The 22,369-nt window shown below is 38.1% G+C and overlaps 2 long non-coding RNA genes across 2 annotated transcripts in view; one reads left to right on the top strand and one right to left on the bottom strand.

The window, feature by feature from the left end:
• Nucleotides 1-22,369, bottom strand: part of LOC118168358 — a 66,476-nt gene that overhangs the window by 17,561 nt on the left and 26,546 nt on the right. The gene's annotated exons all lie outside the window — the stretch shown is intronic.
• LOC118168359 overlaps nt 1-22,369 on the top strand; it is a 39,634-nt gene that overhangs the window by 232 nt on the left and 17,033 nt on the right. The gene's annotated exons all lie outside the window — the stretch shown is intronic.

Below are 22,369 nucleotides of genomic sequence, written 5' to 3'. Positions count from 1 at the left end.
ATTCTGTCTTCCCTTTTCTTGTTGGTGCATCAGTAGATACTACCACTTCAAAGTATCTGTGCATGGTCAGGACAGGAAGGATCCCAAATCAGGGAAATTAAATAGGGAGACAATGAGGGATGTAGAGAACTGGGCTCTTCATGAGGCTGTTTGATGATGTTAGGAAAGTGGTAGTAAAGAATATTCAGTTTCTGAAAAAAAAAAAAAGCCTATTCTAGTCTCAATAATATCAGATAGGGTGCAGGCCTATAACTTTTATTCTGCTTTTAATTTCTTTCTCCCACTTAGTGCTATGGAATAGAACTGGAGCTGAGAACCAGATGTTTTCTGTTTATCCTCATCATAACTTAACATTAGCCATGTTAGCCGGACAGTGTCCTCTGAATTTCAGGTAAGTGAACTGCTTTTAGGAAAAAGAATAATTTGCGTTGGAGCCCATTTGACGTGACTTACCAAGTGCCTGACCTGTTTGGTGTAGGCACCAAGTGATGTGATGCCCTGTATGTAGGGGCTGGCTGCATTTTGTCTGGTGTGAGCTGAGTGTCTTCTGTGCTGCAGTGGAGGGCATGCCTTGCTAATCTACCTCCTCAAAGAACAGAGTTTCTTTTACCTCTTGGGCCCTGATATGCCTGTTCAGGGGGTAGGATTTGGCCCTTCGTGAGCTGATTATCTGTTCCCTTGACATAACATAAAGCTCTAGGATTTACGGCTATATAAGAAAGTAATAATCTTGCTGGGATATGTGGGGAGTTACATACAGTATGTAAATCCCATCTTGAGATAGGAATATGTTCCTTTGAGTACAGCTGTAAGAGACCTGCATTATGAAACCTGAATCCATGTGAAATGGCCTTGGTTTCATTACAAACTTGAATCTCACTTTACATCACTTGAAAATTTTGCTACGGTTCATGATCATTTCAGTGCAAACCTGGGCCAGGTTCAAATAATTTTTATTCCTCTATATCATGCAAACTTCATAGCATCATGAAATTTCAACACAAAACCAGATGAAATGCAAGTCTTTTCACTGAGTTTCTTGACATTTTTATTTTTGTGCATTTTTTCTTCTCTCAAAGTGCAATTCAGCAGCAACAAACCTAGTGAAATCTTCAGGAAAGTCTCTATAAAAGCACTGTGATCCAAAACAGCCAAGTTCTGCACAGCTGCACTACAGAGTAATGGGCATGGCTTTAGCTGCTAAGCTTGATGCAGCCACACTCACTGTCAGAAAAGGACTGAAAGAATGCAACTCCTCTGGTTTCCATTTCTGCCTGAAGGGGAGCATAGCTCAGTGAACCCACAATGAGACTTGGGGGAAAGGAAAACTAAATTACATTTAAAGAAAGAAAAGAAGCCTTCTGCCTTTTTTATGATTGAGTGATGCTGATCTCTTCCACATAACATAGATAAGGTTACAATAAGCCTTTCATTACAAGTCTAATATTGAAAGCGACCCCCACTAAACTTTGCCAAACCAAAAATCAAGCTGTCTTAAATTTCATAGGCAGCAGTTGAGACCAGAACAGAATCTCCCCTCCTGGCGTATTTGCTAAGGTGTGTAAAGAGGAAAGGAGGAGCAAAAGTATGCACAGGGAAACATTTCCTGTAAAAGAATCAAACTTATGCTACTACACATGCCATGTTGTGCTGCTGTGGCTATCTGAGGGTCTTGAATAGTATTCTGAATTCGTTTTCTTTACAAGCAGGCAAATGTTGAGCCTAATAAAATGTGGTATGTATTAGGTTTGTTAAACAGGTCAGACAGAGGAAGAAACAATGTGAGCAGCAGGACGATTTGCTCTCTGTGCTGCTCTTTGATTAGGGTCAGTTCATAACAGGTGACTCGTCAAAAGCTTAGAATCAGTACTGTGCTTTGATTCTGCGGAATGGGGGGGGGGGTCTTGCATGCTGTTTGAAACAAACAAAAAAAACTGTTGCAGAGCTGATTTACACACACAAAGGAAGTTACTGCTTAGTTTCAGTTTAGACTCTGTTTACCTTTTACATTGGAAGCATATCAGCAAGACAAAAATACTTGTTGCCACGTCCACAGAAACTTCTTCAACAGGAAGTAGCTAGTGATAGCAGTAAGAAGGTAATATCTCAGAGCAACACCAGCATTAGTGTCTTCAGTAAGAACAATGAAATTTCATTTTTCAGTTTGTCTTGAATGTACACATGGTAAAGGTTCCAATGAGAAGTCACTGTTGTTACCTGATATCTTCACTCTGACCAGCACTGGCAGAGGAAGTAGAGCATGACAGTGGATTACGAAATGGCACGGGGCAAACTTAAATTTATTCCCACCCTCATGGAAGTAATTCTAGGAGATTCATAACCTCAGAAATAGAGGAAAAAATTAAAACCATGCCAAGCCATTTTAAATTGGACTTATGATAAACTGAGATTTGATATTCCTGGATAATTACTAATGAGAACACTTTCCCTTTAATTATTTTGTGGTCACCATTTCAAAGGTGATTAAAGCTATTCTTCACTAGATGTGGTTATAGATTTAATGCAAACCTGGTCTTTCTTGTGGTTTTATCACAGCAATTAAATCTGGCTTTTGCACAGACTTTGTGTGGCATGAGGGATTTCACCAAGCAAAATGATTTTACCCTTCAGGCAATGTTAAATTTAGGAAAAATATAATTAATTATATCAGACAGGTATCTATTATACATCATGCACACATTCTTAGAGACCAGGGGGCCCACTTCTACTCAAAACAGAAACAGTCATTCCTTCCAGCTCCGGTCTTCAGCATAGTACCAAGAGTTGCCTGTGCAGACATGTCTCAATGTGATCATTTTTATTATCTGTAACAAGCAATCATCTGTTCTCTGAGAAGAAACAATAGAAAATCCTATATTTTAAATGCAAGTTCTCTGCTTCTCTCCCTTTTTCAGTGTACCTTTCATGGTTCTTCACTTCGATTGTATGCAGCAGTTATGTCTTGGAAATAATGCAATGTTAGCCTATTTTATAGTTACAGGCTATGTAATATGTTTCTATTTAGCTTTTATCTGTTGATTGTAAGATTACCTCATTGCATTTTATTTCCCAACCTACCTTCCCCCCTCCCCGACTACTTGATGGGTTTGTTGTTAACTTATCTTTTGATTCCCTCAAAAAATCTTTTGATTGAATTAGGGTTTCAGGTCTCCTAAAGAAACTCTGATTTCAAAATGCAAGTAGGCACTCAAGATGCCCATGTAGGTGAATACCGCATACTACTAGAATGTCTTTCATCAGTGGATCTCAAAGCATTTTTAAAAAAACATTTGCAAAGCATCAGGGAGAGAAATGCTTATCAGTTTACACATCTGTAAACTGGATAAACCGTTTAAGTTGCAGATATACTATGCTAAACATTCAGCTATTCTACATTTGATTATATTAAAAAGATGGTGCATGAAATACCTGGGTGAGATGGCTATTATTGTTGGTGGTTTCCTTTAAGGGAACAGAGCTGGATTTAAAATACTGCATTTACATGCAAGTATAAAATGAAAATGAGGTGACAGAGGAGACTTTTCTTGTTTGCTTTCCTCTGATGCTTCATAGCAGTTTATTCATCTATCAGTTTAAAACAAAAAAAAAAAATGCAAAGGTGGTCCTAAGGAAAAACTGGTAGTAGAGAACTAGTTTTATGGTTGAATTACTGAACTAGAATGCTATTTGGGAAAATAAGCTGTGAAATCTTATAGAACTCTTACCAGATTTCATCTGTATCTTCTTTTTACTGTTTCTTTTTAAATTCAAAAGTCTTGGTTCTTGAAAAAGTCTTGGAAGTATTACAGCATTCAGAACAGTGACATTGTAAAATATAGGGTACTAATCACAGAGTAGCTGTGCAACATACAGCTTTTTCTATCTGTCATATTTAATAACTAGACTATCATATCATTTGATTCTCATGTGCCAGAACTGGAGTCCTACCTCTCAACAGTTTGGAACCATGACAAAAATAATATCACTCAGCCAATCTCATGACTCAAGTGACCTTGGCCTTTGATCCAGTCAGATCCTATCAGATCTTCAGTGGGTCAAGGTACACCTGTTTTCAGTATTTTAGCATTTTAGCCTTAAGCATTAAAAGGCTACGGGGGACATGGGATACTCAGAGGAAAAGGAACTATGTTGCTGTGTGCGCATGTACGTGTGCCAGGGGAGGGAAGTAAGTTTAATACTGCTGCTTGTTATTTAAAATCAAGTTTAGTCCAAAACAAGTGTTGTTTTTTTTTTTTTTTTTTTTTTTTTTCTCCCTATGGTTAGCATACACATTTGAAAGTGTTTTTAATGAAAAAATATTGTATTAAAAATGTTCTTACAGCATGCGTGGAAAAGAGACAACTTGGCAGGACAGGTATTGTATACATGAAATGCATTAGCATTTAGCAGTAGACAAACATGCTTTGCTGTGTGGGAAACAGCATGATCAAGTGCACGTCTGCCATATTAAAGGATTACAAGAAACGGGAAAAAAATACTTCTGAATGTAAAAATATTGTTTTTTAAAGAGGAGTCTCCTGAACCAACCATATTATGAGATATAATACTCGCAAATCTCTTCTTGATTTAGCACTATAGAGACTATTAATGCTTATGAGTGCTTAATTTCTCTTTCTGAAGCATGTAAGAAAGCCATGTGCTAGAATGTAGGAGGTTTGCAGCATGTCCATTTAGTCAGGATTAATATATAGCCAGAAGCATTGAAAATGACTATTTTGTTCATAAAGATATGCCAAGCATTTTATTCCCAGCTATAAAGTATGGAATAAACTTTTGATGATCAATACTGACTTCTATTGGAAAGTTGTGCTGTGTATACACCAGGCTAATGTGTATGCATTGTAAGCTATAGAATTATTATAATGCAGTTCATTGTTTATAAATGGGAAGCTTAGAAGGCTGTGAAGATAATTTCTCATGACAATTATTATGTACAGTAGGTGTAGAAATTGTTTGCCTGTGACCCTCAGTAATTGTTAGTGAGGCATGCCTGCACATCTATGAGGGAGAAAACAAGTATTCTTTATTTACAGAAATAGGATAGTTTACTGAAATATGTGCATGGAAGCATTCATAGTGTACTGGCCCAACCATGCCAGAGGATGGGTCCCCAAACAACAGAGCAGATGATTTTGGATGCATGTTACAGCAAGCAGTGAGTGTGACAGGTAAGAATCAGTGCACTGTGTATGCAAGATCCTAGAATCATTAGGATTAGAACAGACCTCTGTGGTGGTTTTACTGTGCTAGGCAGCTGAACACCACAACCGCTCTCTCTCTCCCCCTCCTCAGATGAGGAGGGGAAGAAGTAAAGGAAAGAATAACTCACGGGTTGAGATAAGGATAATTTAATTAAAGAGAAAAAAAATATTAAGGAAATATTAATTAAACAATTCAACTAAAGGGAAAAAGGGAAAGGGAAAGAGGAAGGGGGAAAGGGAATAACAAAACAAGTAAAGGCTATGTGGAAGTGCAGAAGAAAGAAATTACTCTCTACCTCCCACAAACGAGCAATCCTTGACCACGTCCTTGAAGCAGGGCCTCAATGCACGTAGCCTGTGTTCAGGAGGAGGACAGACATTCTCGCAACGAGAGCCCACCCCTCCCCTCTTCTTCCTTTTTCCACCTTTTATTGCTGAGTGTGACATCATATGGTATTGAATATCCCTTTGGTTGGTTTAGGTCAGCTGCCCTGCTGATGTTTCTTTCCCACTTTTTCGCCCATCCCCTAGGAGGGTTAGAGAAAGTCCTGATGCTGTGCCAGCACTTCTCAGCAGCAGACACAACACCGGTGTGATACCACTGCTGTTCTAGCTACAAGTGCAGAGTGCAGCACTGTATGGGCTGCTGCAGGGAAAGTTAACATCCCAGCCAGACCCAGTACAACCTCCAAGATCATCTGGTCCAACCATCACCCTACCAACAATATCACCCACTAAACCATGTCCACAAGCAACATGTCCAACTTTTCTTTAAACGCCCCCAGGGACAGTGACTCTACCGCCTCCCTGGGTAACCTGTTCCAGTGCTTGACTACTCTCTCAGAATAAATGTCTCCTAATTTCTAACCTGAACCTCCCCTGGCACAACTTGAGTCCATTCCCTCTAGTCCTATCACTAGTTACCTGAGAGAAGAGGTTGACCCCCAGCTCCTCAGCACTTCCTTTCAGGTAGTTGTAGAGAGCAATAAGGTCTCCCCTGAGCCTCTTTTTCTCCAGACTAAACACCCCCAGTTCCCTTAGCTGCTCCTCATAGGACTTGTGTTCCAGGCCCTTTGCCAGCTTTGTAGCCCTTCTCTGGACATGTTCTGGGGCCTTGATGTCCTTCTTGTACTAAGGGGCCCAAAGCTGAACATGGTACTCGAGGTGTGGCCTCACAAGAGCTGAACACAAGGTGAGCAGAATACATGACAGCAGAGTACAAGATGGAGCCTGAAGTATTGTGGGGAGTTTCTGATCTACGCTAGTGTTGTGGGTTCCAAATAAAAACATCTTAATTTCACAGATGTTTTTCAGTAACATGGAAAATGGCATAAAGGATTTCCATCAGTTGCACTGGAGCAACTTCCACCTGGGGCCCTTTTTAAAAAAATCCCATCATATAGCAGCACTCACAAATTTCACATAACTCATGGGATGCTTCTGCTTGCAGAAGGACTTCTTGGGTGAGCCAGGGTTATGGAATTAAACCTTTAATATTGCTATAACAAAGCAGAAATGAGATAAAAGCAGCTCATTGTAAAGAGGAAGAAAAAGGGAAAAAATACTTGCTCCTGTCTTGGTGCAGCTTTCCTTCCAGTGCTGTCACTTTTTTCTTTAGTTTTCCCACTTGTAAGGTGGAGTGAAGTGATCAAGTTGACCCTGCATATATGTACTGAGAGCGATGCTGAACTTGACCGAACACTGCCTGCGTCACTGAGCTGTTAAGGAGGTAAATATGTTTGTATTTGTGAAGTGCTATAATATGAATTATCACTTATGTTAAAAATGATACTTTAATTAGCCAAAACAGAATGAGCTTTATTCCCTGAGGAGTCTGCATAGTTTTCTATCCCCTTTCCTTTACACGCTGGTGAAATACAATGGTTTATAGACTTGGAGAGTTGGGTTATTTGGATTTGTAAATAGGGTGAAACAGAACAACACAATGTAACGTGGCACTGACTTTTATCCCAGTTTGCATGCTGTTCTTTTTGCATCCATTATAGACAATTAAAAAAAGATGCATTCATATAAACTGCATCTATAACATCACCCTTGCCTTCTTTGCTGTGCCACAAATGAGAATGAGTCAGGTGAACTGAAGTAGTATTAGTATTTCAGAAATAACAGTAGTTATTTCTGTTTTCCTGATCCATTTTAATTACAGAACATACAGTAGCATTCAAACATTTTTCTGCCAGAGACTGTTTGGCTACTGACTAAATATCATGGATTCCTTCCATTTCCTGTCCAGCCCCAAACACCATCTCTTCTCTCCCTACTGCTTTCATTTGGCCCCAGGCAGTTTCCCAGTTCTTTGCAGCTCTTAGAAACCTCCACCTTTTCCTAAAACCAAACAATTTATACCTTAAGGAGAAGGGCAAGTAAGTCACCAGATTCCTGTGGCTGCTTCACTTGTCCTTCCCAAGTGATCCTGGATGTGCTGTAACCTTCTGTGCATGGCACAAGAAGTGCAGTCAAGCAAAGCAACACTCCTTTCTACAGTGCACTGCGAGCAACCACTGACCCAACCAGCAGATTCCCTCCTCAGAAGACTTTCAGATTCTGCCCCAGCCAGTTGCTAAGTGTCCAGGAACACAGTGTAAGGTGAAATGAATTTGGTGGGATAAAAAAGCTGTGTCCCTTCCAAGAGTGTGCACTGTCTGCACAGAAATCCTTTATTAATAATTTCATACATTGTTTCAATCAGGGAACAGATGCATTTTGACATGTAGGAACAAGTTCTCTGTGCAGGTGGAATAGAAAGAATGATGGTCTAAATTGGCTCTTGGACTTTGTAGGTGATTTGTATTGGTTGCAAAGTAAAAAGTAAATCCTGTAAACAAACATTCTTAGCTTTAATCTTGAAAGTACCATTTCCTTGACAGGACTGTTATATGGCTAACATTAAATTTGTGAACAAGACTGGGGACTTGCATTTCAAACATTTCCCCATTAAGGGTAGGATCATTAAGCTGTAGTTCTGCTAGTAATACATGCTTGGATTTCATTGCTGTAAGCAGCACAGAGAATACAATATAAACTTGAATAGGTGAGTGACTACCTGGTAGTTAGAACACTGGAATAGAAATTGGAAAATTTGGCTTGGCCTGGTCCAAGATTGCTACCGCCTTCCTGTGTAGCTTTCATTCATGAATTTGTTTACTTTACTACCGCTTCTCAGTTGTGAAGTGGGTATATAATCAATATAAATAACCCAATCTATATGTAGACTAGTTGCCCTGCAGTCCCAGTGCATCCTTTTCAGCAGGGTAAGTTAGACTTAGCAGGACTCTCTGCTGTTATTGCGCTTGTGGCACTACTCCTCTTTTACAAGTTCTGTAGGATAGATCTGATGCTTCTAGAGCTGATGTGATGGCCTTGGTGCAAGTAGACACTCCTGCCTTGCCAGCTCTCCTGACAGATTATAAACTTCATCTTCAGGCTACATGAATATTCAACAATACCAACTTTCATATTTTTCTGGTCAGATTCTCCTTTTCCTAAGTTATGATTAGGTTTACTCATAACCCCTGTGTATTCAAGAAGCTTAGAGAGAAAAAGGCAAACCAAACTTGAAAATGGTATTTGAAAGCTTTATTACTATTTTACCATCTCAGGTTACATGGAGGGGAGGACACATCAGTTTCTTTTGATACAACCTGCAGATTGCTTAAACCATTCAGGAGCCTGAGAATGGTTTACCTCAAAGCTTGCTTTATCTCAGGTCAGGAAGTACAAAGTAGATTTCTACGTATTTAGGATTTGGGTTTGAGAATCGGGCAATAGGTCATTTTCAAGCATATACAGGAACAAAATGGATGAACTATCCAGCTTGGAGAAAACCTCATGATTCTCAGAAGACAAACTTCTAAGTCAATGACAAAGAAAACACGTGTTTAACTCTCTCTTCACTCTGGAAATGATATCCAGACTTCAGAACCCAATTTCTTAGACTACCTAGCAGACTGATTCATATGTTACTGCCAAAGAATATTTAGTGGGACACAATGATAAGCAGCACTCTTGTATCTGGTGTATCTGGCAGTCATGTGCTGCTGCACTATTCTCAGATCTCTACATAATCTTGCGTATATCATGGATTATGCTGATACAGAAAATTATTAAGGCCAAACCTGGCTGTCCATATATATTTGAGACTTACTGAAGTAAAATGGGATCTTTGAGTTGAGATCAATAGTAGGACTGGGCCTTAAGAAAAGAGCAGAAAAGCCCTAATGATTTACTACATTAAGAATGAAAAACAAACAACAACAAAAAAACAAATCAACCAACCACCACCACCAACTAAACTGATTCCGAATGATTCTTAGTATTCTAGGAAAAAAAAAAAAAAAAGAAAAAGAAAAAAAAAAGATAAAATAATTGTCTTATATGTTCAGATTAAGTATTTTCTCTGATAGTTTAAGCATGTACCTAAGGCTTCTAAATTTATTTCCTAGCCTCACTAGCCAAGTGACCTTTCTGAAGTTATTTATGTTGTCTTTATATTTGTATTCAATTACTCAGCATAAATCAGAATGAGAATTCAAGGCCCCGTTCTGCTTTACCTTTATCAGTATGCAACAAGCCTGATCCAAAGTCTGCTGAAGGCAGCAGATGGGGCCCCACTGACATTAGCTGACTTTGACTCGGAGCATCATATATACCACACCAAATTCTGATCCCCTGTATAATGCATCCCAGTTCAGCTAAGTGACAAGTCATAACAGTTTGCTGTCATACCTGGAAGAAAAAAAAAAAAAAAGGTTTTGGAGGTCTCTTCACATCCTTACGTACATAAAAGGCTGCTCCTTGTATTTAACAAAAAGAAAAATAAAAGTTCTGCTAGCAGCATACTTAATGGAGCCTGGTTCCCTACAGATGTATGTAGTGTGGCAAAGTGCTGCCTGATTTACCCACTGCAAAATCTTCTGTGATATCCTTTGGGCCTCCTATAACACCTCTTGCAGCAGTTTCTTTAGCTCCCTCTCATAAGATTCCTGTCATGTTTGTATTCTACTGATCTTTTTTTTTTTGACCTGTTAGATTACCAGGGGACAATAATATCCAGCGCAAAGCTACGTGAGAAATTCTGTCTATGGAGAACTAGTATGGTGTCCATTCAGGTGCTGATTTTCAGGTGCTGATTTTCAAAAACACTTATGAAACTGCATTAACACTGGGACTCCAAAGGTCCAAAGTCACTGGGTGATGGAGGCAAAGAAACTGGTAAGTAGACAGTCATTATGAAGAGAAGAAATGTGTGGTTACATAAGACTGATTTCTTCTAAATATTTTAATTCTTTTTGCTAATGGTGGGCCAGGTAATTATTGACCTTTTCATAGAGAAATGAATACAAAATATATATATATTTTCTGTCTGTTGTTAATCCCTGTCAAGGTATGGGAAACAACTTTATGTTCTTCTATGCATTCCTGCATCAAGAAAGGTGGCTTAGAATCATTGTCTGTTATCCTTTTCCTTCAGTGAAAAGCCCTCAGAAATTTAGATATGGTGTGCTGTCTTTTTGGTACTCTTTTGGCAGATATGGACAGGAGGAATTTTTTATTATTATTTTTATTTATTTATTTATTTACAATACCAGGATAACTTGTCCAAATTTGTAATTTAATATCATAATCTGTCTTCAGTGTCTGTCATTGGTTCTCCATGTATAGCCTCCATGTTTTAATATGGACAAAATGCACTATGGATTTTCACGATTAATGGCCACCATTGGGATTTAAGGAGACTGGTTCCAGTCATGAGTTCACAACTGAATTTTGTGATTCTGATTCTTGTAGGTCCAATGGATCCAGTAGGGAAAAAACAGTTCTCAACATTTCTCTTTGTGATTCTCAAAGCTTTAACGCAATATATATTTTTGGCATGCAGTATATGAAGTCTGATGAATACGGCGTAGAATGCTCTGTTTGTTAATCTACACTCTTGTACCATTTAATGTATTCCTAGCATTTTTTCTGGTACACAACCTAAGGAGAAAATGTCATCAGCCATGCTAAAACCATTGAAATATCTGGGAAAGAAATTGTCCTCGAGTCCCAACAAATCATCTTTTTACAGCATTGCATGTTAAGAATTCATTTAAGAAATGATCCCCAAGAGGCCACATGTGAACACTGTGCCATCCTAATCTATCTTTTCCTGCCTATTAGGTTGATAATGGGGATTCCTTTGCACAGTCATTATGCATTGTTGTCAGTCTTGAGCCAGTTTTATGACCTGTATCCAAAATGTACCCTCACTCTCATTAAATGCTTAAAATGATCCATTAATCTCTTGCATTGTTTCTCCATTTTTTTCTACCTTCTCATAGAACTTTCAAATACTGGTATTTTTTAGATGGTAGGGAACCAACATAACTAGAACTATAATACATTCATAGTTCACCAATCAGAGCTTTTACTTGTTTCTTTTTTGACACACTAGAGGGAAAGGATGCCATCCAGAGGGACAAGGATGGGATTAAGAGGTAGGCCTGTGCAAACCTCATGAGGTTCAACAAGGCCAAATGCAAGGCCCTGCATCTGGGCCAGGGCAATCCCAAGCACAAATACAGGCTGGGGGGAGAATGGATTAAAAACAGCCTTGAGGAGAAGCACCTGGGGGTGTTGGTTGATAAGAAGCTTGACATAAGCCAGCACTGTGTGCTTGCAACCCAGAAAACCATCCGTAGTCTTCCCTGTATCAAAAGCTGTGTGGCCAGCAGGGTGAAGGAGGTGATTCTCCCCCTCTGCTTGCTCTTGTGAGACCCCACCTAGAGTACTGCATTCAGCTATGGGTCTCCAGTGCAAGAAGGACATGGACATATTAAAATGAGCCCAGACAAGGGCCACAAGGGTGATGAAAGGGCTGCAGTGTCTGTTGTATGAATCGAGGCTGAGGTAGTCGGTGTTTATGGAGAAGAGAAGGCTCTGGTGAGACCTTATAAGGCCTTTCAGTACCTAAATGGGGCTACAGAAGAGCTGGGGAGGGACTCTGTCAGGGAGTGGAGTGATAGGATAAGGAATAATGGCTTTTAAACAAAACAAACAAAACCCACCAACCAACAAAAAGGGTAGGTTTAGATATTAGGAAGAAATTAATTACTGTGGGGGTGGTGAGGCACCCCCCTCCAGAGAAGCCCAGAGAAGCTGTGGGTGCCCCTGAAAGTGTTTAAGGCCAGGCTGGATGGGGCTTTGAGCAATCTGGGCTGGTGGGAGGTGTCCCTGCCCATGGCAGCAGGTTTAGAATTAGATGGCCTTTAAGGTCCTTTCCAACCCCCTATGATTCTATTGTGAGTACCAATTTTCAACAAGCAAATCTAGCGCAGTTTAACATCCAAATGATTGTGCTGAATCTCAGTTGTAGCACTCAAAGACTGTAATAAACATTTCCTGGGTCCTATTGGCAGTGCATACACTCAGGCAGTTTGGTTATTCTTATTATCTGTTAGGATATGCTGTGAGTGTCCATGGAAATAGTTTGCATCGTTTCTTGAATGTGGAGAAGATATGGTCACCTTTAAGAGTTGCAAGAGAATTTTTTTCATTTTAAGTTTCTAGTCTAGTTTGGCCACTGAAAGTTTGAAGACAAAATTTTCCTCTTGTCCAACTTTTAAAGCTCTTCTGATAAGAAAATGAAAGTCAGTTGGTCACGATTTAAAAGCAAACAAACCAAAACTTACAATGCACAGTACATTGAAGGTAGGATGCAGTAATAATATAAAAATCATAGAAATATAGTAAGGGCCCAATGACTGTACATTGTAAGTTAGGAGAAGTCTTAATTTTAGTGAGCATGTTAATAAATAGACTCTTCTATTCAAGGCAGCACAATCACTATAAAAATACAGAAGGAAAAAAGTTCCAATAAAATAATTTCTAATACTAGTTCATATTCCCTGTCCTGGAACTGCAGTAACCTGGTTAAAGGAAGGTAGACTCAACCCTTGTCTTTTCCTGACTGATAGCTAGCCATAACCTGCTGGTATTGGGATTATAAACTGCACACTCTGCTCTCTATTTGGCAGACAAAGTACTAACAGAGCAAATTGTAGGTTATTTTACTTTTCAACACAGGCTGTCACCTCCTAAGTTTGCTGATATGGTAGCGCTGGTCTGCACCATCTCTACTAGTTTTTATTTTTTTATTTTTTTTCCCAAATAAATAGAGTGAAAATGGATGGGTAGACTCTTTGCAACACTTGAGTCAGCTGTGTACTGATAGTTCTGCACTTACCTGCATTGTGTGATCATTAGTTTGATCACTACCTGATGTCTGATCATTCTTCCTGCAGAGCTTGCTGTTTTACTAAACCGTTTCTCTAGTATTGCGAGTCTCTGAAGCTGGGTTATCTTCTCTTGAGGAAAGGAAAAAAGATCAGGGATATACCTACTGTAGCGGAAAGTGTACTCTCCTTGGTAAATTTATGTCCGTGTATACATACCAAATTAATAATCGTAATTGTAATCATATTGGTAAGCATAATTAATCCTAATTGGTAATTGTAGTTAATCCTAATCTCAAGGGATCAGACAAGAAGTGTAGATAGTTGGCCCACTCTCTCTGTTTCTGCTTTCCACCAATATTTGGAAATACACCTAATTTCCCGAAAAACAAAACAAAACAACAAACAAACAAAGAAAAACAAACCCGCAGCCAAAAACATATGATACAGTACATGCTTCCAGGCACCAGCTGTCTCCTAATAGCATCACCTGTGGACTGATTCCATGTGACCTTGTTACTCAGCTACAACCTATTTCTGTCTCTCCGTTTGTCTCAGGTATTTTTAATATGCTCATCACCGGGGTTTCTCATAATCCTTAGTACTGTTTAACTGTTTAGCAAGCCTAACTTTTAACATTCCTGTGTTTTGATCAAATCTTCTTTGCTTTAAGGCCTTCATTAAAGGCAGTGGAAGCATTCCTGTACATTTTAAAGGATACCAGATCATTCTGCAGTAACTTTACTGTCAGTTTTAGTTATTTTCGATCATATTTAAGAGCTTTCAAGAGTAAAGTTGTCTAATGTGTCATGGCAGTGGATGATACCCAAACTTCTTTGAAAGCAAGGACTTTATTATGGACAAAGCGCTGTTTATTTTAGTTTTTCTTTACTTGGTTTATCACTGATGGCCAAGGTGATTTGCAATCAATATTGCAAATTCTCTTCATTCAGTATTTGCTAGCATTACTGTTCATCTTTAAGTCTTTGACGGATTTTTTTGAATATTCTGAATGTGTGGGATTACTGGTGGCATGGTTTCCATACACAGATTGGATGTATTATATTCATACAGAACCTGGCCTGTTTGAGAACCTAGCATGGCTTTAGGTGCAATTACATTAATAATAACACCCACTCCCATCTTTGTTGTTAATAAAAGTCATGTAACTATGTTACAAAACGCACCTGTATTATGAAACTATCACAATGACCAATGGTCCCCATGTTTGTAAAACAACAAAAAAAAGACCTAATTTAAAATTACAATTTAATAAAATGAAATCCATTAATATCCATTTTAGTTTACAAATACAGAAGGTCCATTTTTGCCTCGACAACTTTAAGAAATTGGATCTTGTTAGATTTGAGGAGCAGATGGGAAGAGCTGGCATTTAGCATGCTTATAATTTTATTTATTTATTTATTTATATATTACAAACAATGCTAGATTATGTGTGCCATGACATTCCTGAGAACACTGATGTGCCACTCACTGTCAGAGCCCCATTCTTGTGGCTTCCTGAGAGAGATACACTGAGAAATTTTGCACTTCACTGGACTACTGTAATCTCTGTGACAAGTTAGTGGTGGCATTACTATGCCCCAAAGTTCCAAATTTATAAGACTGTCTTATAGTCAACAAGATACTTGGTTTTAGATTTGGTTTTAGGCTTGATTTTAGACTTAAGACTGCATTTAGACCTCATTTTCAGAGTTTTCTCAGAAAATATGAAGGCTAGAATTGCTATTAAACAAACAAAGCCATTTTTGGCTTTGAATAACATCAGGGCAACCAGTAGTGATGAGTTCAGTATTAATAATGGACTGTGAAAAATCACTTTACCTCAGTAGATCCATAGTCACATCTTTCATGATCCTGAAAAAGTTCTTACATACAGCTAAATAGCTGTCCCAAATTGTCTTGAAAAAAAAAAAAAAAAAAAAAAAAAGCTTGCTGGAGCCAAGATTTCTAGCTTTATCTTTAATTCTTTAATACTTGTTTCTCCGTGATGTTTTTGGTAATGGTACAAGAGCAAAGTCAAATGGTAAGGTAGCTGTGTTGCTGACAGAGGAAGTTGGTGCTGCTTTCTGATGTGCATGATCTACACAGTCATGTTCCCCAGTTCCTGGCTTTGCAGTCCTTGCTGCCACCATAATAAGTTCCCATAAGTTCACCATAAGTTCACCATAAAAAGTAGTGGTGCTTACTGTCAGTGATGCTTGGCTGGTACTGTGGATCTATCTGCTTGAGTAGTTAGATGATATGTACCAGATGCAAAATACTTTTTTTTTTTTTTTTTTTTTTTGAGCAGAACACTCACCACTCACGATGGATTTTCTTTCTTTTCTTCCCTTCTGTATTTCATAAGCTATCATGCTCATGTATGACAGACTATTACATTTGATGAAAATGATTACTCTTTCATCAACTGGTCCTGCTTTTACAGTCCTGCTGATGAACCCATAGAGATGTAGACCGTGTTAATTTGCACAGTTAGCTCTGGGAGTGTACTTAATGGGACTGTCCATAACTATGGTTTGTGTGTTCCTTCTGCACAGCTGCACTCCATCTTTTCATCTCTGCCCGCTTTCTAATGTTTCCTGTGGATTGGTTGGAAATAACAGGTATATATTTTACACCTTAGTTTACAGTTAAATATCTAGTTAATAAAATAAATATTTCCTGTCTAATGAACTACTGCCCTGAGAAGCCCTGAAATATTTAGCCAAGATGTCTAGGCCAAAATCTATTCTAGCCCATCAGTCTGTTATTGTCTGCCAAAGGTTTAGTTTCATCCTATAAAATAAATTTTAATCCTATTTTCTATCTGCCATCTTTCATGTTTATGATACAATAAGAACAAATTATGTACTCTTCCAATTGACTGGAATATCAAGACTTTCTGCACTGTCATGGCTTTAGTTTTCTTAGAAATATATTCTAATTTGAATGCAAAAGGGTTGTAGAGAATTAAAATTTACCCAGTTTGATTTTTGGTCTGATGCTTGGTCCATGTATGATAGCTATATATTAAACATTTAGTATTGCACTAAAAGTTAGATATTCTCTGGTAATGAACCAAGTGCTTATATAGATTGATAAATGTTATTATATCTTTCTATGCCTGGAAAACTGGAAAGATTCATGAAATAAGAAAATTCCATAACTATATTTAAAAATATATGTTTATATTTTTACTGAATACTTGTAAGCCTGCACCACCACCAATTCAGATGTTAGGGTGAGTAAATTGAGTTACCATTTTTGCCATCAATATCTAGCAGGTTTCTAAATACTTCTCTACAATGATATTCCCCAATATGGCTACTCCATATGTTCCTTAGGTGCTGACGTAGGAGATGAGATATTTACTATACTATTACAAAAGCTGCATGCAATGAACATCCATTGATGTGTTTGTTTAGAATACTTTCAACATTGATCTTTATCAGTAAGTAAGTTAACAAAAAAATCATGTGTGATTCCTTTCTTGAAAGAAGGTATTGCTCCCCTGACTATATTATTTGCTTTTCACTTCCATTTTAGTTACACAATGCGGGGGAAACAAAACAGAATGTGAAGTTGAATCAACACAATGGCAAGCATTAAAAAGGAAAAAAATAAAAATAAAAACCAGTGATCACTATCTTTTGCTGCTAGACTGGAATCTCCTTTCCTAAATTTTGATAGAATATTTTATAGATGTATTAATGAAGAGTTAAGAAATAAAAAATTGTTATAACACAAAACAATCTGATTTTTCTATATATAGAGAGATAATAAATAATATATTTTCTGGATCTTCTGAGTAGGTCTTTCCCTGACATTTGCAGAAAGAAATAGAATTTTTCTGAAAACCCTTAATTTCAGATGTAAAGTGGCTTGGCTGCATTCATAAACAGAGCCATGAATTATTTTCCATCTGAACTAATGTTCTTTGATTTTCACTGAATGACTGACCATTTCAGCACACTCTCCTGATCATATATAATTCAGTGCTTGACCACGACAAACCAATCATTCACAACTGACCCTTGAAATTAATTAATGCCAATCACTGCTATCAATCAAGAGACATTCTGAGGGATTTCAAAAGAAGAGATTGATGTTACATAGTACTAAAGGTAGATGTAGAAAATGCAGTCAGTCAGTGAATTTTAGAACTTAAATTACATTTATAGATTGCTAACATCCTTTCTAGTACATGTAGTTACAAGATGGTAGTCATCAATGTATACTGAAGCTGGAACAAGTGCTCAGTGTGAAAATGCTAATTTTCAGATACTTATATCTTGAAAACCATAGGTGGTCTTGGCATGGAAAATAACATACTACCTCCAAATTTGAATCTCTAAAGCATAGCAGGAGGCAGATCTAACCAACACTGTGACCATATGTGTTTGGGATTTCATACACAATAATTAATTTCCATTCTGTAAAAATGAATAATTTAATATAACATCCCACATCAAGAGATGCAAACACAAACTGATACTTTTTTAAAAAAGCCATTGAACTTTTTTTTTCTAATCAAAAGAAACTTTAAGTGTTATGAATAAATATAAAATGAAAACTATTTAACTGCTTTTATTTCTCAACATAAGCATCCTATGAAGACTGTCTCTTGGCAATTGAAAGATGTTTAATTGAATAAAGGAGTTAGAAGAAATATGTAATGTGCAAATTGATGCTATCTGTATATGTACCTAACACCTATGTTCTGATCTAAATGTGCTTCTAGTTACAAACATGTTCCCTCTTTCCTATTTGATTTGCTTCTGTAGATGAACCATCATCAAAATACTCATCATTTTTACTTAAACTCAACAAACTCTGCACAACTGCAGGCTAAGTCTCTTCACTGAACCAGTGATAACCAATAGGATTCAATGTCATTCTTTGACACAGGTCATCTCAAGAATGGTCTTTATAGAAATTAAAAATCTGGTGTCAGATAATCAACAACATCAGTGCTGTCATGTTATCTGGGGGGCTACTTTCCTAATGAAATGAGAGGTAAAGCATTTTAGTGCCACTCTGTATGTCTGCTGAGAACATATTTGCACCAAACTGTCCAACACGTGGTACTTGTATAAAAACATGTTGTGCCAAATCTTCTTGCAAGTGATACTTGAAGTTTCTAAAAAAAACCCACCCTGCTAGTTGATGCATTTGTCTCCTGTTTACCACATTCAGCTGCCACTCCTAGCTCTGTCCAAGTGCAAAACAGCCTCTATTTTTTTTTTCTTTTTTTTTTTTTTTTCAAATAAAAAATAAGAGAGAAACAAGAACTGAATCTTTAGTTTAGAATTGCTCTGCTAGCAGAAGATTGACTACAAATCAAAACCACGTGCCTGCCTGGAAGTTTTTAGCCACCAAAAACTGATGATCAACAATGAAGGGTGTGTGTGTGTGTGTGTGTCAGAAATTGTTAGGCTCCTGGGCACATTTCAAAATCCCACTAGATGCCAGTCTGACAACGTATCTCAGAAAAAATGTGGTCCTTATGAATGGTCTCTAGTCTCTAATACCTGTGAGATCTTGATCCAAACGATGAAATTAGGCCTAGATCCAGGTCCCGTGGAACAGCTAAAGTTCCCCATAGCTGCTGATGACAGAAAAATTCTTATCACAGAATGGTGGAGACTTCTGGGAGATACATGTGATGTTTTCGGTGTCTTGTATAGGGTGTGTCACAGAATTGATGGCTGCCAGTGAAGAAAAGGATATTCTTCCAACCTTCTCTGCTTTCGGTACCAGGTTTGTACTATATTACAAAAGAGCACCTATCAGCAAGCAAAGAATAGCATTCATTGCATTACAAGTAGAAAAAATATTTCATTGTTTTACTGGATGTTGTCAGTAAGAGAATAGCTGATTTTTATCTTGCAGAGCAGCATAACTGGAAAGGCAATCAGGGATCAGACATCCAGATCCCAGAGCCAAAGACAGGGGATAGCTGTTCTGTGACACTCCTGATATCTTGATAAATGACACTCTTTTGCAGTGGGTGTGAAGAATGTCAACTGGAAGGATGTTGTTAATGATGACATTATTCCCATTATGTAGATTTTGCTTTTCTTTAGCAATTATTAGAAACTTGTTTCTCATGCTCTGTTGCTTTGTGGTATCATCACTGACATCTGTTCTTTTTAGACTTCAACACAGTCTTGCCAGATCTACAGTCCACCAGGAACACTAATTATTATTATTATTATATTTTTTTAACATACATACATAAATATATTTTGTCCCCTAAAAATACTGTTTCAGCAAAGAGTTAGCAGTGCAGTGATGTTTAGCAATTTTTTTAGTGAGGTGGTTTGTTAGCTTGAAAGTGAACATTATTTAAAAAGGAAGTATCTTGAAATGTTACAATGCCAACTTCAGTTTCTTAATTGAAGAACCCAATAGAGTTGACAAAAGAATTAGAAAGATTTTTCCCCAAGTATTTCTGTTCATCTCACAGCATATACTTTCATACCAAGAGACAATGTAATGTGTTCCCTGCTACTTTTAAGTGAACTTAGGTATGAGACATTCTAGTTTACTTGACAGCTGCCCAGCTGCAGCTGTATATTCCTTGGTGTCAGGATATCTTTTTTCTACAAATTTTCCTAATGTCCTGGCTACATGGCTAGGAGGATCTGAAGGGGTTTGCACATCCCTTCATTGCAGTAAACTTTTCACTGTATGTGACTTCAGTAAAGACATACTCTTAGCTCACTGTTGGCTAATGCTACCTGTGTGTGTTGAAACAAATCTTAAGACAGCAAAGTGAGAAGGATAACTGATGGGTTTATGCCTTTCAGTACAGCATATATCAACAGAAGGTCTGTTGTCCTGCAAGTACAGCTTTTTTTCTGCTCTGACTGTTGTTAATGAAGCTGCAGCTCGCTTCTGTCTATCCCTGGTTTCCGGTGTCTGGATTGGTTTGAGGTTGAGAGTGGTTTCCTGTTTCTGTGCAGCTCTGGGTAGACTAATTGAAAAGACATGTCAGCAAATATGTGTCCAGTGTGGCTAGGGAAAGAGCCAAGGTCCAGTTTTCTTCAGCTAAGTGCTATGAATATAGAAATCTTTGTAGAAATAGAAGAAAAATCAATAGGCTGATGTTGGATGTGAACAGCAAAGTTTGTTTCCTTCTAGTGAGCCTGGGCAAGTATGTGGAGGGGAGTATGGGCCTTCTGCAAGAAGGACAAGATGCAGACAAAAACAAGAGGAAATATTAGTGGCAGGAAAATCAGTTCTGTAGTTGTCCTCTTGTCTTCTTCCAACTTGGCTCTGCATGTGTGAATAAACAGAGCTGAATAAGGAAAATACTAAACCTATATATCAAGCCCTTAAGATTGAATCAGGAACAGCTTCAAGTTAGAGCTGTTTTTCAAGCAAAGAAGGGTTATTATGAAAAGAATAACCAAGTATTGCTCTGTGTTATGAAGTGCGTTTTTTTTTGGGGGGGGGGGAGGGGGTGGAGGGGGAGGGGAAGGGGGATAGTTAAGGAAACCATGGCCAGTTTGTGAAGAATGTATCCATTCATATGATTTGATTGAATTTCCAGTGCCATTACTTTGCAGCTACAAGTCTCTTGGATGCATTATCATCCTTTTGATATATTGTAGCAATTGAGACAGACATTAGGAATTCATTGTTTCAAGCAAAATGAATATGGAAAAACAAATTATAGAAATAGAAATATAGAAATCCAAAAGGCCTGACACTCTAAGGTGCAGATCTTGCATGGTATTAGATGGATACTTATGACTACTCATACTTCCTAATACACACAGTACACACTTCCAAGGAACTTAGTATCAACATGCAAAACTACAGCTATGTCTAAGTCTTGGCGGATTATACACCTAAATAGACAAGAGGAATAGTGGCAGCATTACTGAAGACTTAGTCTTCCATTTTCAGTGGTGGATAAGCAAAGCACACTCTCTCCTTACTGCATCCCTTCACTTCAAATTCCTGTTGCCCACACTGTTGCGTGTGGTGGTGGGTACTGTGAAAGTGCCCTCTTCTCTGGAGGCAAAAATATGAATCAGTGTATTGGTGCTCTAGTGAGGGGCTGAGATGTGTCTGGAGCTACCATGATGTGGTCTGTCCTCAGCCTTGAAGTAGGTGTCACTACTGTTCACCCGGATTGGGAAGTTCACCTTTTGCGTTTAACTAGAGTTCTTCTGAGGCCTTCTGCTTCCCTGGTAAATTTTTCTGAATCCCTTGAACTAATGATTTCCATAGCTTGCTGGCACAGTGTTTTCAGCATGAAGCTAAAATGAGAGTAATGTATTGGTCTTTTATAGATGCCTGTCTGATGGGTAGTGTATGTGTAAAGAGATGGGAGAGAACTTCTGGAAGTTCTTCTGAAGGTTATATGGCAGTTTATGGCCTGTATTCACCTTTTTCAAGGTCCAATTCAGTTTTGACAATAGATTTCTCTCTCTAGTTTGCTATGAAGGGGTTATAGAGTGGTCCTGATTTTGGTGAGGTGAACTTGATATCAGTGTCAAAACTACAGGTAAACTGGAGGAAGAATGCAAAGTCAAACCCAAATTGCCTTTGTCCCAGTCTTAGGCATATGAACAGTTGTCCTTTTCTCCTTGTTTCTTTTCTTAAATGGCAAAAGTGAAGATGGGTTCAAGAGAGACTGGACAAGTTTATGGAAGAGAAATCCTTTGAAGATTGCTAAATATGTAGAAACCACATCCAGCTCTGGAAGTCCCCATGTTGAAAACAGTTGGTGTCTGGGAAAGTATTAGCTGGAAATATCATGTATGTTTGTTTGCCCTGCTATTTGTCTTCCTTAGCCATCTGGTAATGGCTAGATTTTTTTTTCCAAGTTGAAATGGTAGGGTGATTCAGATACCCTTTCCTTTTTGTACAGTCACATTCCTTCTCTTGCCATGA

Source organism: Oxyura jamaicensis, chromosome 5, assembly GCF_011077185.1.
Source record: "Oxyura jamaicensis isolate SHBP4307 breed ruddy duck chromosome 5, BPBGC_Ojam_1.0, whole genome shotgun sequence".
Taxonomy (NCBI): domain Eukaryota; kingdom Metazoa; phylum Chordata; class Aves; order Anseriformes; family Anatidae; genus Oxyura; species Oxyura jamaicensis.
This window is presented reverse-complemented; position numbering and strand designations above follow the sequence as displayed.